Below are 16,291 nucleotides of genomic sequence, written 5' to 3' on the forward strand. Positions count from 1 at the left end.
GAAGCCAAGGGAGCCACATAGTTGCCTAAGGGAGAGGCAAATTGTAGCAGTAGGGATCCATGGGAGGTTTCGAATGCAGAGCCCTCAGGTACCCTGGAGACAAGTCCAATTTGGACACTGGAGGTTTACTCCTGTTTTGTATAGAAGCACAGGGAGAGCCTCTGTTGTTAAAGCAGTGAGGGGTGGGAAACGGGGAATCCCTCACAAGCAGCAACATATTAAAGCCACAGTCAAATATTTTAAGAGGTAATTATATACAAGAAAAGATAATTTACACTTCCCTTGATGTTGTTTTGCTTTACTTCCTGCTCCTGCCTGCTTTCCCCCAAGGCTGAATATGTTTGCCTTATGTGCCGCATCGCAGGAGTACATGGATGACTCAGCATTTTCCCCCTTCCAGGAATATGCTTCCAGCACTAAAATACAATTTAGAAAAATCAAAACAAGAAGGAACTTTGATGATGGCTATTTATAATGGGTGAAGAGGTCCAAATAAAAAATGAAGCATTTTTTTTGAGGAGGGAAGATCCTTTGTCTCTGTTTCTTTGGGTGAAGCTATGAAGATAAACGTTTTACAGAATGCCTAAGGGAGAATAGAAATTTAGCCTAAGGCAACCATGTGGATGAGACCTGGTTAGTAGCCCAGGGCATATCCAATCAGTCTGGTTTGCTAGAAAGGTTTATAAATTAGGGACTATATATAAATTCCCTACATTTCATGCCCTGTATGTTGGTGATACCACAATGACTCAAAACTGGACACAACTTTGGACACAACGTCTATTCTCCTCCAATAGATTGGAGGCCAGCCCTTCCTCAACATGCCTTGAGGTAGGGAACAGCAACTTCTCCCATGGCTGGCCTAAGGATACCCAATATGTTTATGGTGGAACTGAGACATCAGGGTCATATGGCTCATCACAGGTCATCCTTTCAGCCACTAAATGAGACACCAGTTCTCAATGTGTTTAATGACATTAGCAAGTGGAAATAAAGGCGTGGGGAGTTCTCCACCAAAATGAACATCTAATGGCTTCCATGGACTTGGCTCAGGAGGTGTCTTCATGATTCATGCCTTTGTTTGAGAAAGAAGTGGATGATAAAACAATATTTATAGTAAACTATAAGCACTCATGTCTGGTGATTATTTAAATGACGTTTATGACATTCAAACACTGTGCCTTTCACCCACAACCAGTATACTAAATTTATTTATTTATAGCTCTTCACTAGGACTTCGGTTTGACGTCGTCCCCGGAGGCGCACGCCATTGTTTTTCGAGGCAGACGGATGCCAACAACTAAGACTGGAGTCCAGCTACGTTACACATCAACATTCCTCAGCTCGTGCATTTTGCTTTTGCTAATGTCCTCAGCTGAAAAGGGAAAACTTGATTTTGTGTTGTCAGATATCTTACAGAGTCTCCATTGACATTGCTGCTCCTTACCCTTATCGTAAGGTTACCAGATTTTTTTCAATGAATCTGGGGACACTTTTCAACTTCAATTGATTTTGTATGGGGACTGATTTGTAAATCCGGGGACTGTCGCCGGGAAACAGGGACGTCTGGTAACCTTACCTTATCGGATCCTTTGCCAGTTTGGTGCCCTCCAGATGTTTTAGACTATGACTCCCATCACATGCTGGCTGGGGCTGGTAGGAATTATAGTCCAAAATGTCTCCAGGGCACCACTTATATGCAGGTGGCTGCAGATGATACAAATCCAAGAAGATAGTCATAGGAGCTTGGTCTGCTGGACCAGACCAGACCAATGAGCCATCTAGTTCAGCATCCTGTTCTCACCGTTGCCAACAAGATGCCTGTGGAAGACCCCCAAGCAGAATCCAAGCACAAGACCACCCTCCCCTCCAAGGGTTCCCAGCAACTGGCATTAAGAAACATAACTACCTCCAACTGTGGATACAGAGCACAAACATCATGGTTAGTAGCCATCTCTGGTCTTATCCCCCATGAATTTGCCTACTCCTCTTTTAAAGGTAAAGGTAAAGGGACCCCTGACCATTAGGTCCAGTCGTGACTGACTCTGGGGTTGTGCGCTCATCTCGCATTATTGGCCAAGGGAGCCAGCGTACACCTTCCAGGTCATGTGGCCAGCATGACAAAGCCACTTCTGGCGAACCAGAGCAGCACACGGAAACACCGTTTACCTTCCCGCTGTAGCGGTACCTATTTATCTACTTGCACTTTGACATGCTTTCGAGCTGCTAGGTTGGCAGGAGCTGGGACTGAGCAACAGGAGCTCACCCCGTCGCAGGGATTTGAACCGCCAACCTTCTGATCAGCAAGCCCTAGGCTCTGTAGTTTAACCCACAGCGCCACCTGCGTCCCCTCTTTTAAAGTCATCTAAATTGGTGGACATCGCTGCCTTCTGTGGGAGCGAGTTTCATACTTTAACTATGTAATGAGTATTTTATCTGTCCTGAACCGTCCAACGTTTGGCTTCATTGGATATCCACAAGTTCTAGCGTCACGAGAAAGGGAGAAAAACTTTCTCCATGCTGTGAATAATTTTCTACATTTTTATCACCTCTTACTCAGCTTTTCTTTAAAAGAAGCCCCAAACTCTGCAACCTTCCTCTTAGGGAAGGAACTCCACTCACCTAATCATTTGCCCCTTTCTAAACCTTCTTTAACTCTACAATTGTCCGAGAGATGGCAAGGATGGTTCCTGCTGCACCTCTGCCAGAGTTCCACCATGCCTGCCACACTAAAGGCTCAGTCTCTAGCAAAGACGAGTATCAAAGAATCTCAGTGACTGAGGTGGAGTAAAAGTGATCAGTCTTTCCTTAAGTAACTTGGGGTCCAAGTTGTTCAGGGCATTGCGAATGAATAAGAACCTTGAACCTGACCCAGCAGAAAATTGGCAACCAGGGACTGGACTGGAGAACCTATCCAATGAATGTCTTGCAATGTAAATGCCTAAAAGGGACCCAGACAAAAACATTACCATCTGAAGCCAATGTGGGTGTACATTGTTTCTGGTTCTGTCAATCAGCAGCCAACCCAGTTCATAGCGAGGGATGTAAAACTGAGAGACGGAAGTTGCATGGGGAATGTCCATGGAACAAGCCAGGTCCATGGCCAAGGTGCCACCTGGATGTGAGGCTGTGCATGGTATCTGGGAAGTCCCAAAAGATCTGGCCAGTGTTTTTTAACATCTCTGCTTCCTGGCCCCGCTGCAAAAGCCAAACAAGGCTTAAGCTTGGGCATGACCCCTTCATAGCAAAGCAAAATTCACGACATACAGTGGAGAAACAGTGGCTGGAAGGTCCCAGGTGGATTTTTGCTGTCAAAAGCCCAGACCAGCCTTCTGTGGTCTCATCTCCCATGTCAAAGATGAAAGGGGAGCTGCTGTTTAGAAAAGCAATCAGGGCACCTATAGTAGAACACATTTTTTTAACTGGCCAATGCAACCAATCTTTGATATTAACACATCTGCCAGTCCCCTTGCCAGTCGCCCGCTCCCTCCCCGTTTGACTGCACATCTTTTCAGGATGACATCCATCTCCCCTGACATCTGGAATGTAGCAAACAAAGGGCTGCTGGCTTGGAAGAGGCAGAGGAACAAGCTGTCCACCTTGCCAAAACTCACTTAGCAACATAACATGTGTACAAAAGGCAAGCTTGCTTCATCCATCATCAACAACAACAGCAACAGCAGTAGTGGGGTGGTGGAGGAGGGAATACCCTCTCTTAGCAGCTTTTGTAAAATTGTGGTAAATGTTACGGTGAACCTCACCAGGGAGAAAGCCAGGTCTATAGAATGAAGAAGAGGAAGCAATATGAATTGGCTTCTTACAAAACCATACATCACACAGACACAGAAACATACACACTCCCTCTGGATTAAGTCTTCCAAAGCTGATGGCGATGACTCACTGTAGACAGTGTGAGCCCTCAACATCTCTTTTACCTCTCTGGAATCTCTGACGTGGCAGATTCTCCCCTGCTGGTGATCTTCTAGGCAAAGTCTGGAAGTCTCTCAGTCAGCAGGCTGCATTTTCCCCAATGGAGGTTGATGATGGTTCAATCAATGAAAAGTGAGGGTTTGATGTTGCCAGGTTGACAAATTGGATCTTTGGGTCTTCAAAATCCATGCAACAAAGGGCCGACCTTTCAAAGACAGTCATGCTGAACTGAAACCGGCAGTTTCAGTTTAGTTTTTCTCAGTGTTTTTTTGTCCCTAAAAAAAAAATGTTTAGTTGTACTCTCATTCAAATTGGGGAAAAAAATACAGTAAATGGACAAAAGTGCAAAGATTCACAAAATGTTTAGGGGTATGTGTACCCCTATGTCCCCTCAGGAAAAAAGCACTGGTTTTTCTACACAGAGATAATATTGGCTGCTTTTTGCCAGTGTTTGTGGCATAAACATGCACTGATGCAATTTGCACTGAACACAGAAGGAAGGTGGCAGGGAGTCTCTTTTGTGTGTGTCTCTGACTTAGTCCATGAGCTAAAGTTTTTGTGAAAATGCAGGCTAGGGATACAGCTAGCAGAACCTGGAAAGAAAAGTGGAAGCATTTGCTTTCACTATCAGCTGCATGGTTTAGGAACACAGAGTGACTTAAGTTCTAGAGCTGTATAGCTTCTTTTTCTTCACAGCTTGGGAGAGTCACCAAGAAGAAGAAGAAGAAGAAGAGTTTGGATTTGATATCATGCTTTATCACTACCCGAAGGAGTCTCAAAGTGGCTAACAATCTCCTTTCCCCTCCCCCCCCACAACAGACACCCTGTGAGGTGGGTGGGGCTGAGAGACTTCAGAGAAGTGTGACTAGCCCAAGGTCACCCAGCAGCTGCATGTGGAGGAGCAGAGATGCGAACCCGGTTCCCCAGATTACGAGTCCAACGCTCTTAACCACAACACCACCAAGGCTGCACCCTACTTTCAAGAACCTTTACAATCCCTTGGGGAGAGATTTCAGTACCTCTTTGTGGGTCTATTGGTATATTGGTCTTAAACTTAAAATGCTTTTAAGTCGGAAACAAAGCATTCTCTGTGAATGTTCAGAGCCTTGTTTTCCACTCCAAACCAAAGAAGAATGGGGAGGGAAACAATGTTTGATTCATCTTGTTTCCAAGCATTACAGCTCAGACAAAGAACATTAGGAGTTTCAGCAACACCAATCAATTCTGATGTTTGTAGTGGGAAAGAAAATCCTGGTTTTGTCTGTGACTTAAATGAACGGAATTGAACTTGCTGATTAGTTCTAATTCAGTAATTTCACTCTGGACTCAGACTCTCTCTTTTATTTTATCTAAAGCAGCAGCTACTAGCTGTGTTGTCCGCACACCAAGGAGGGCATATTTTCAAATGAACGAAGGGCTAGAAACTGATAATAATAATAATAATAATAATAATAATAATTTATTATTCATACCCCGCCCATCTGGCCGTTGATTTACTGATAGACAGAGGATATATATTTCAATATACAGAGTTGGCTAAGTTAAGGTACTGCTTCCTACTTTGCCTGCTTCATTCATAGAAAAGTTAAACTATTCTATGCAGCAGCTCTGCAATATCAGCAGGTCCGCCCCAATAGGAGGTCAACTGCAATAGCCCTCTCTGTGTACACATGTAGGCAGCAAGCTCTTGAGAAGTACACAGTGCTTTCCCCTCCTTAAAAAATGTTTAGGGGTACTCTCATTTTCCTACTCATATTGAAATACTGCCCCTCAATGAGGACAAACTTAGATTCACAAAATGTTTAGGGGTATGTATACCTCTGCATCCCCCCAGAAAAATATCACGGGAAGTACATTCTCAGCAGATTGCACTTCAGTCTGACAACTATTTTTGGACTAGGATGACATGGGGATGATGTGTGTACAACACCCCCAAAAGACAACTGTGTCCAGCACCAAATGTATCATGCAGTATGTGTAAACGCCTAGAGTAGTTTGGGCTGGATTATTTCACAACGCTTCACATTGCGCTGTTTAAACACTGCATTGCCAGCTAGATGTATGGTTTCGTAGATAGGTTGCTTGCAAGCAATGTAGATGAACAGCCAACCAAATGTGTGTTGCATGTAATTCTCAAGGACAATTTACACTTCTTCAGTGTAAACATTCAAAAGTTTACTAGAACTCTTCTGAGTGCTTAGAATCCAAAAGATCAGAGCAAGGGAATGAAAAGAGACCCAACAGCAACAGTGAACAGTAAACATTTAGATAAGAAAACTCTTAACATCCTCCCAGTCCAGAAATTATTGCCATTTTGTTTCCTATGTTCAACCAAAAATAACCTAGTAATATAGTCCAATTAGCAGAATGAGCAATTTTGTTTCTTTGTGGTCAATCAGCTTTGGATCACGAAGCCTCAGCTCTAGTGATCTCCACGCAATCCACGTGCATCTCTTTTCTTCCACAGATCCAGCAGCACGTTAGGTATCAAACAGCTGCTTTATTCAATGCATTTTTTATCTTTATGCAGGAATGTTTTATGTATACCACTGTGGCGAGTTACACCAGTAAAGGGTCCCCGGACGTTTGACGGTCTATTGACCCAATACCTCCCTCGCCTATTTCTTCCCTTTGCTGCCACCAACCAGTATATCTGTGTACTGGTACACAATTGATTTGAACTCAGTCAGTTGAACAGTGAACAAAACAATTAAGTTTATTTATTGTGCAGATCTTACAAGCATATCAATTCTTATTGGTTTCTCAGTTATGTTTAATTTAAGCTTAACCGTTAGTCTTAGTTCTCCCCCTGTTCTCCCTGACTGAAATTCTCTTCTTAACTCTTATAAATTCTGCCCCACCGCTCACCTCACTAGCTTCTCTAACCCAGAGTTTCTCAACCTTTTTTGGGCCACGGCACACTTGTTCCGTGAAAAAAATCACGAGGCACACCACCATTTTAAAAGTTTAAAAAATTAACTCTGTGCCGCCCTATATTATAATTATGACTGTAAGAAACACTTGCCAAATATTGCTTTCCGGCGGGTCAGTGTTGTTTATTGGCGTCCGCCAGGCACGTGACAATGCAAATCGCCCTTCTTGTCGCAAATCGCCCTTCTTGTCGCCGCACGTCGCGGCACACCAGCCAGCGTCTCGCTGCTCTAACCCTCTCTACCTCTCTCATCAAATCCACCTCAACTCAACTCCTTTTTCATCTCCCCTCCTGTCTGCCTGTTTCTCCTTATATACCCCTGCTTCTGCCTGGAGAACTCCCATTGGCTGTTTACCACAACCACTAATAAAGGTTGACATAGCCGGGCACTTGCCATGACCCATACCCCAGGAGCGACCCACAGACAAGAGCCTTCTGCTCCTCCTCCTTGCTTTTGCTATCCTGTTGGCTTAGCCACACTCTAGCTTGGGGGAGATGAGCAGCAGGAACAAGAATGAGGACCAACTGCAAACCGTTGCTTAACTACTAGCAATCTGGTGGGCACCATTGGTAGTGGGGTGGATCAAGACTCACTGAAAGACGTGGGGACACACTGCTGAAACTTTGCCCAAGGACCCCACCCAAACCTGAAACAGTCCCTGTCTAATGCTCTAAACCCTTCCAAAATATACCAGGCAGTTCACAAACGCTCTTAATGCCATAACAGGGCTTACTACGCCACCCGTTGCTACCTCTCTTGCACCATAAAGAAGAAAGAAATTACCAATGCGGGACATCAGAACAGTCTCACAATGTGTGCGAGGGCGCTGTGTCTTCTAACGCCCATGATTCCTCTTGTTCACTGTCCAGAAAAATATTTTCTAAAGCCTTTCAAGTTTGTTCTCTCTCACTGAGGTTTTCTGTCCTTTGTGTCAGTAATGCTGGTCAATCTGTTGCTAATTCTTTCTTCCCTCCTCTTTTTCCTCTCTTATTCTGGTGCCCTTGGGAAACTCTGATAGGATGACTAAGGCAAGCCAGCATAATGTGTGACCCGCTCGGCTCAATACTTCCCTCCAGAATAAACAGTGTGGTGGCATGGCAGTGATTATTATTTATATGGCAATTAAACAAACATTAAAATATAAACATCCCTAATTGAAATGCACGTCAAAACAATCCCACTAAGGCATTAAAATTCAAACACCCATAATTTAAGTATGCAATATTAACTATCTCATTAAAAGAACTCTGCAAACGAAACAGAAGGCTCAGGTTGAGAGGTCAAGGGGATGCCTATCTCAACAGGTGTGTCTTCAAATTCGACGGGATGCCAATTCAGATGGGACCTCTTGTAGTTCAGCGTTCCACAACACCGGTGCCAGGTGTTGAGAATCACAAGTGGGAGAGTGCTGTTGCACTCGGGTCTTGCTTTCTCATAGGAATCAATATGGCCAGTGTGAGAGCAAGGATGCTGGGTGTCCTTAAGTTATAACAATCACAGAGTTATCTGGTGCCTTCCCAGCTGGTCATGCAGTGTTGATGTATTGGCATGGCAATAAAAAAGCCACTGCTCCCCCAACCAATGTTTCAGGTATTTTATTTTAAATGGTGCACGTGCACACACACACACACACACACACACACACACACACACACACACCACTGAGGAAATGCTTCAGTGTATAAACATGTCAGGTGTTTGTAAAAATGTTTTTAAAAACCAAAGAAGGTATGATAGTGTGAGATCCAGCGTCAGAAGAGAAGCACAAGCAAAGTTCGCCCCATAGCAGGAATTTCAGGTAACTGAATTTTCACATAACGAGCTGGCGGATGTGTGTATTATCTCTGGTATGCTAGTATTCACAAGTGAAAGAGCGTTGTTGTGCTCATAACCTGCCTGCAGGCTTCCCAAAAACATCTGGTTGATCCCTGTGGGAACAGGATACTGGCCTCAATGGACCTTTGGTATTATCCAGCTGGGCTTTTCCTCTCTCATTCCTCCCCCCCCCCGCTCCATTTCTCCATTCTGCTCCATTTGTTTTTGTCTCCACTTTCCTCCTTTTCTACTCAGGTGCTATTTTATTTCCTTTTAAAATGCTCGACCGAGAAAATGTATGCAGCGCTTGGAACTTCCTGACAGATTTGCACATCAGTTGAAGTTAACTGACAGCAAGTTTATTGCATTTTGTAAATTACGACTCCGGCCCCCTCCTATATCTCACTCTCCCATTTCCTCCTCTCCTCCTGTTATTTATTATGTAGGTACTCTGCAAATAAAGGAGGGGGCGGGCCTTATGGCTTTGGCAGAAAGGCTGGGTGCTAAGCTGGTGGCTTCCCCTCTCTTCCAGGGGAAAACAGACATTGCCAACCCATTACCTAAACTGTTTCTCAAACACGGTTTTCAAGAACAATGCTATGGTGAATCTGCATGCAGCCTGCTCGCTGACATTTCTTGAAGCTGCAGTGTCTTTGAGACCTGTCCTATGGTCAGTGGAATGCCTGTGTTCTGACATACAGGATTTTCCTTTCCACCGAAACGATGTCTGGCACTCCCGGTTGCCACCCACACTAAATTCCGTGCCATCGCAGAGCGTCCAGCCAACACTCTTGGGTTTTGATTTTGGAAGAGTTTTCCGTGAGCTTCTAGCCTGCAGTTCTACATGTTCTAAATATATTCCTCAAAGTGCAATCCTAGCTCCCTGCCATTTCCTGCTTTGGCTGTACATATAAGTCCCGTTCAAGCTTTCCCTTCCATGCGTTCTGAGAAAGTACCAAGGGAGGAGTAAGGCTTTGTGCACTGGAGCTGCATTCATATGACAGTTCATGGCAGTTTGCATTTTTAGTGCAGAAAGTATTGATCTGATGTGTAGAGATCTTTCCTATTCTAATTAATTCAGGAGGGTTCTGGAAGCTCCTCTGTGTGAAAGAAGCAAGCAAGAAGGTTCATGATGTTTGGGTTATTCCTTCAGAGAAGCTGAGTATAGCTGGTTTAAACTGGTTCTCTTATATCTTTCAGTCAAGGTCATGCTGACTATAAAAGTTGGGCCAGAAGGGTTTCACCCTCTCTCTCTCTCTCTCTTTCTGCCTCTCTTTCTGGTGTGGTATTTTAGATGTAGTGTTAAGTTTTAGACTTATTATAAGTTTTTGCAAGTTTAAGTCTGCTGCAACTGGATTTTTTTATGGACGGTGCCAATCCTGAATGTATTGGATTTGTGACCATTATGCTCATTTGCCTTCAGGAGCAGCAAAGCTCTGTTGGATGAAATACAATTGCCTCTGGTCTATTTTGGGGGATCCTGCAACGTGTTTAAGTTGTTACTCTGCTGTTGATATACATTGTTATTATATTGTTGTTATACAGCTGTTATACATTGGAATCCACTCTGGATCAATACTGTATTGAGTAGAATTCCTTTCCAGCTTTCACGTATTGAACGGAGGCCTGAAGGAGGAATCTTTGTGGGCTTGGCTGAAAGTGCTTAGAATGCCCTACCCCAGGGGTGGTTGGCCTCTGACCAACAAGCCTAACTAGCCCCGCCTCCAAACCCATGAGATTCTTTCAGTGCTTTACAGTGCAAAGCAGTCAAACCCCATGGTCAGGCTTGCATGCGTCTGTCCTGGCAAAAAAGTGGATTACTTGATGCTGTTGAGAATAAACCAGTTACAGGTAGGTACAGTAGGTATTTTGTTTTGATGTAGTCAAAACAAAATAAAAAAATCCTTCCAGTAGCACCTTAGAGACCAACTAAGTTTGTCATAGGTGTGAGCTTTCGTGTGCATGCACACTTTCAGATACACTGAAACCATGCACACGAAAGCTCATATCTATGACAAACTTAGTTGGTCTCTAAGGTGCTGCTGGAAGGATTTTTTTTATTTATTTTTTTGAGAATAAACCAACAACACTTGCAATAGGCTGCCTGAAGCAGGGTGGTGGTGGTGGCAGCGGCGACAGACACTTGTTCTTCCTCCTCCCCGATTCCTTCTCTTTTAGTAACAAATTGTTGGTAAAGTAGATTACTCTCTTTCAGACTTTTATTTTTTTTTTCAAATAATTTTTATTATTTTCCATTAACAACATCACTGTAAATACATCCTAATTCCAATTTCCTTCATAGAACCAAAAGACAAAACCAAAAACAAAAAAGACAAAAGAAGGCCTAAGAAAAAGAAGGCCAAAAAAGATAAGAAAAATAAGAAAAAAGGCGAAAAAGAGAGGAAAACAAAACACAAAAATAAAAATTAAACTTCTTAATTCAAATCATTTCATAACCATCTAGACTTCCCCAACTACCCCCACTCTGAATTCCTTATTAATTATCAATTGGACAGTTTTCACAATAATAATTCATCCCTTCATAATAATCAAAATTAACTTTCCTACTTTACACATAATACTCATATTTATAAATCTATACTTTCAATTTTATATTTCCAATTTCCAAACTTATTTCAACTCTATTTCAATTCTTCAAACTTTTAACTCTTCCCTTAACTTATTATTTTTTACCAAGAATATATTTTTTTCAGATTATAAAAATCTAACCTCTTTCCTTCTCACTAATCAATTTATCACATCCCCCCTACTACTGTAACCGAATCCCTTAGACATTTCAATGAATTCCATTTATCATACCCAGATCATGCCATACATATCAGTCCATTAAAAATATTTATCACTTATTCATCCTATTCCCACCCTTTCCCAGACCCACCCCCAATGTTCTCTCCCCATCTTCTGCCACCCCTTCCCATCAAGACCTGTTGCCCAATCCCTCTCCTCTTCCTTTGCGTTCTTTCCCCCCCTCTACATCTTGGAGCCAAATCTTTACATTGTCAATCTCCACATCTATCTCTTTTTTCCTCCTTTTTCCTTCCAGTTCCCAGCTTTTACCCTGAACTCCTTCTCTCACTAGGAGTTCAGCGGTGTCCACTGTTTCATTTTTGAGGACTCCTTGTGAAGAATCTATATCTTGCCCCACATCTCCCACTTGTGGAGCACTGTGTTGTTCATGTTCCTCTTCTTGTAAAATTTGTGGTTGTAAGTCTTTTGCGCTGTCTCTGTCTCTCCATGATTTGTTGAGCTCCTGCAGTTGTTCATTGTCTTGCTTTAACACCTGTTTAATGTCCGATAGCACAGAGAGAATCTTTTGCTAAACAAAGTCTTGTGATGTTGTTATGACTGGGTCGTTCTCAGGCATCTCGAATTTCATGTGGCTCTAATTGTTTGTGCATCCGGGTAAAGGCAGGAATCAAATTCCAACTTTCTCCTCGCCATTTTTTATTGGATTGAGTATATTCCATCTTCTTTATAAAACTCCATTGTCATCAAATGTCTCTTAAAATCATTATCCACGTTTCAACGACACTTTTTAAATATCATCAGTTACTCAATTCCAAATCAAATATTTATAATCCAATTTTCTTAATTGATTTATTATTCTCAAGGTCCGTTCACTGACCTGTCCAGGGACCCGGGTCCAGCTTTCAGAGGGACTTTCTTTGAAATTAATCCCAATTTGCAGGCAATCCTGTTAGCGTCAATTCTCTCCCCTGCGCCTGCAGCTGGGGAGTTTCTAAGTCCGCTTCCTGGTAAATTAAAGCCGAACTTTTATGACAGCCAAGGGCTGATTTACTGTCTCACTGTCTCTCAGAGGAGGGGTAATTGACTTCCTTTTTAAATTACCCCGTATTGCCAATTCAGATCCAATTAAATGCAAAAGGTTTATATAAATCCAATGATTGGGTTCTTACTTTAGAAGAATCCGCCACTCTCCTCCGTCGGTATCAGGGCTTCCCCCCGCGAGGGTAAGATGACACTCAAAATGGCTCCCGCGGTGCCTGTCTCCACTTTCTCCGGGGCTCTTTCCGAGCTTACCGGGCAGTGAAGGGGCCTGCGATCGGAGCGCTGCTGAGCTTTCGCTCATAAAAAGCACAATTTGGGGTTCTATGGGAGCCGCGTCGCCCCCGCGGCTCCCCCCCCCCTCGCTGAGTCGGGCTGTCTCGGGAGCCGAAACAAATCCTGCCGATCGGAGCTGGCGGCAGACCGGAAGTCAGACTTTTATTTCTTTCCTGGTTCTTCTTCAACTTTAGCTTGTTCGAGGAAGCTGCAGTATGAGTTTACCCATTTGTGACTCCATTTTGGGGACACGTGAAGCTTTAGTTTGCCATGCGTAATAAACTTTCTGTTTTCTTTATCCTTTTAAGCCATCAGTCTTACCAGGCTATTTCTTTCTGTACCACACTGCAATATATTTACTAAATTCCAACAATTGTGACCTTGGGCAATTGGCTGGTGGGTGGCTCCACCAGTCTGTCAAAGCTGACCCTGGGGGTTAGAGGAGGTCAGGATCCGGCCCACTGGGAGTGTCCTGTTTTCCACCCTAAGGCAGAATATTCATGAATATTCCATGACATCACAGCAGTGCAGCCATTCCATAGTACAGGTTTTATTGCCATGCCTAGAATTTTTTTTTAGTACTTTCCTAAATTCTTCAAAGAGTATCACAAGAGTCTACTCCAGGGGTCCCCAAACTATGGTCCGCGGGCTAGATGCGGCCCAATTGGCCTCCCAATCCGGCCCGCGATGACCCCCGCCACCTGCTGCCGCCGCCCGCTCTTGCAGCGCACAGTGTGGCGGCGCAGTTCCAGATCGGAAAAAAGCACCGAAAATCGTTTGTGCACATGCGTATGGGCCTCTCCCGACCCAGAAGAGGTCATTTCCGGTGCACTTCTGGGTCGGGGGGAGGCCCATACGCATGTGCACAAACGATTTTCGGCGATTTTTCCGACCTGGAAGCGCACCACCGCGCCAGTAAGTGTGTGTGTGCATGCGCACGGGCGCGCACTCCCCCGCCCTCCGGGTAAGTCTGGGGACCCCTGGTCTACTCTAAAGAATGTATACGTATTCCAGGAAGTTAGCACAAATTTACATTTCCACTGAATTAAATATTTTTCAATTTTAAAATGGCAACTGAGGCTAACAAGCAAATGTTGCGTAATGCAGATATTGAATTTTCTCATGATTTTCCTCCAAGACATTTCTTTTTTAATTGCTTCAGTTTCCAGACTTGGAATCTCTGTCCTCTCTGTTTGAAGCCACAGTCCTAAACCCATGTCTAGTGAGTAAGCCCAGTTGAACACAGTGGGACTTACTTCTGAATAAAAATACATAGAACTGCATTTTCAGTCTCAAACCAGCAATACATGAAATGTCAAATACTAACCCTCTTCAACCAACAGGATTCCCCCCTTAATTAATATACAATGTAAAATTGTAATGAAAGGAAAAATAATACTGTGATAACAAGACTAATTTCATGTTTATAACAGCACAAAGCAGGTTTTTGTCTTCTCACCAAATAACTCGCTTCCTATTTGTTCATTCTAGCTTCTCTTCCAAGTTGAAAAATGTAAACAAAATAACAAATCATTTGTTGACAGACCAAAAGAAAAGAAAAGAAGAAGAAGATCTATCCATCCACACAGTGGTGAAAATATGAAATAACACTTGGAATTAACTGCACATGGTGGATTTATGCTAGGATAGACAGCAATATCCCCTTTGGGATAACGCTATTAATTTTCAACAAGCAGGTTTATAATATTTACAGGAAGGTTTAATCCAAAACTGTTGCTAACTGCAGTATAATAAAATACCCTCAAGCCAGCGATTGCTTCCTTATCCAAGCTGCCCTGCTAGGATGTGAGCTACTGGACTTCCGGGAATTCAGGATGTCCTAATACAGTGTCACCTCTAAATGATGCATTTTGTTGCACAGACTTAACTGATGGTTGCTTGTCTAATAAGAAATGTGTGGCGGAACCGGCAGAGTACTGGATCCTCTTCAGAAACAAGTGACAAAGGATTATTTGTGACTGCTTTCATTCAAACCATATGGGGCGCTTGGGTCATGTGCTGTCTACTCACAAAGGAGAGAGGTTTGTTTTGCATGTTCTAACTGGAGTCTTCTTTGGCGATCACTCGGACCCGAGTAAGATTGTCTTCCATGAACATGGTCTTAACAGTGAGTCCGTAAGTGACTGTGGAGGCCAATTCTGGATCCACACATCCTTCCAGAGAGCCAGCGTGGTGTTGTGGTTAATTATTATTATTATTATTATTATTATTATTATTATTATTATTATTATTAATAATAATTTATTTATACCCCGCCCATCTGGCTGGGTTTTCCCAGCCACTGTGGGCGGCTTCCAACAGAAATATTAGAATGCACTGATTTTTTTTAAAGATTAACAGCTTCCCTGAACAGGGCTTCCTTCGGATGTCCTCTAAAAGTCTGGTAGTTATTTTCTTTTTGACATCTGGTGGGAGGGTGTTCCACAGGGCGGGTGCCACTACCGAGAAGGCCCTCTGCCTGGTTCCCTGTAACTTGGCTTCTCGCAGTGAGGGAACCGCCACAAGGCCCTCAGCATTGGACCTCAGTATCCAAGCAGAGTGATGGAGGTGGAGAAGCTCCTTCAGGTATACTGGACCGAGGCTGTTTAGGGCACCACTGACCTTTAAGAGCGGTAGACTCATAATCTGGGGAACCGGGTTCGCGTCTCCACTCCTCCACATGCAGCTGCTAGTCACACTTCTCTGAAGTCTCTCAGCCCCACCCACCTCACAGGGTGTCTGTGGTGGGGGGGGGAGGGGAAAGGAGATTGTTAGCCGCTTTGAGACTCATTCAGGTAGTGATAAAGCGGGATATCAAATCCAAACTCTTCTTCTTCTTCCACAGTGGGGACATAGGTTTCCGGGTGGGAGCTGGTCATGGTGAGGGTTCATCAAATGTGCCTTCCTCTTAGCACATTTCTCCCTTTTGTCCTGAGTTCGAGTGTCCTCAAAGTGTCAGAATGCGCTCCTAGGGGGAACGGCAAACGCCCAGTACCTCTGAGCATATCCGGGAAGGCATGTCTCTGGAATGGCATTCCCCTTCATTCCAGAATGTCTCTCTGCAACACAGTTCTTCTGGCATGTCGCACCAAGAAGGAAGTGTGCATGCACATGAAAGCTCATACCAATGACAAACTTAGTTGGTCTCTAAGGTGCTACTGGAAGGAATTTGTTCATTTTGTTTCGACTACATCAGACCAACATGGCTACCTACCTGTAACAAGAAGAAGGAAACATCTGTAGGTCTAAACTACATTTTATTTACTATATATACAGAGGATCCATAGGCACGTCTATGTTCTCCAGCTCCGGCAGAACAAGACTGTTGCATACTGCAAAACTGAAAGTAATATAACAACCACACTCTCAGACGGAAGAGATAAAATAGTCTTCCGTTCCCACACTCTTCCCAAATATCTCATGTGATTTATACCAATCATACTACCCAGCATCGGGTACTCAAAATCCTAACACAAAGCCCATGGCACCTTTGGTAAAAGCTGTTCTCCAATTGGAGCGCTCGCTGGCCA

Source organism: Zootoca vivipara, chromosome 1 (assembly GCF_963506605.1).
Source record: "Zootoca vivipara chromosome 1, rZooViv1.1, whole genome shotgun sequence".
Lineage (NCBI taxonomy): Eukaryota > Metazoa > Chordata > Lepidosauria > Squamata > Lacertidae > Zootoca > Zootoca vivipara.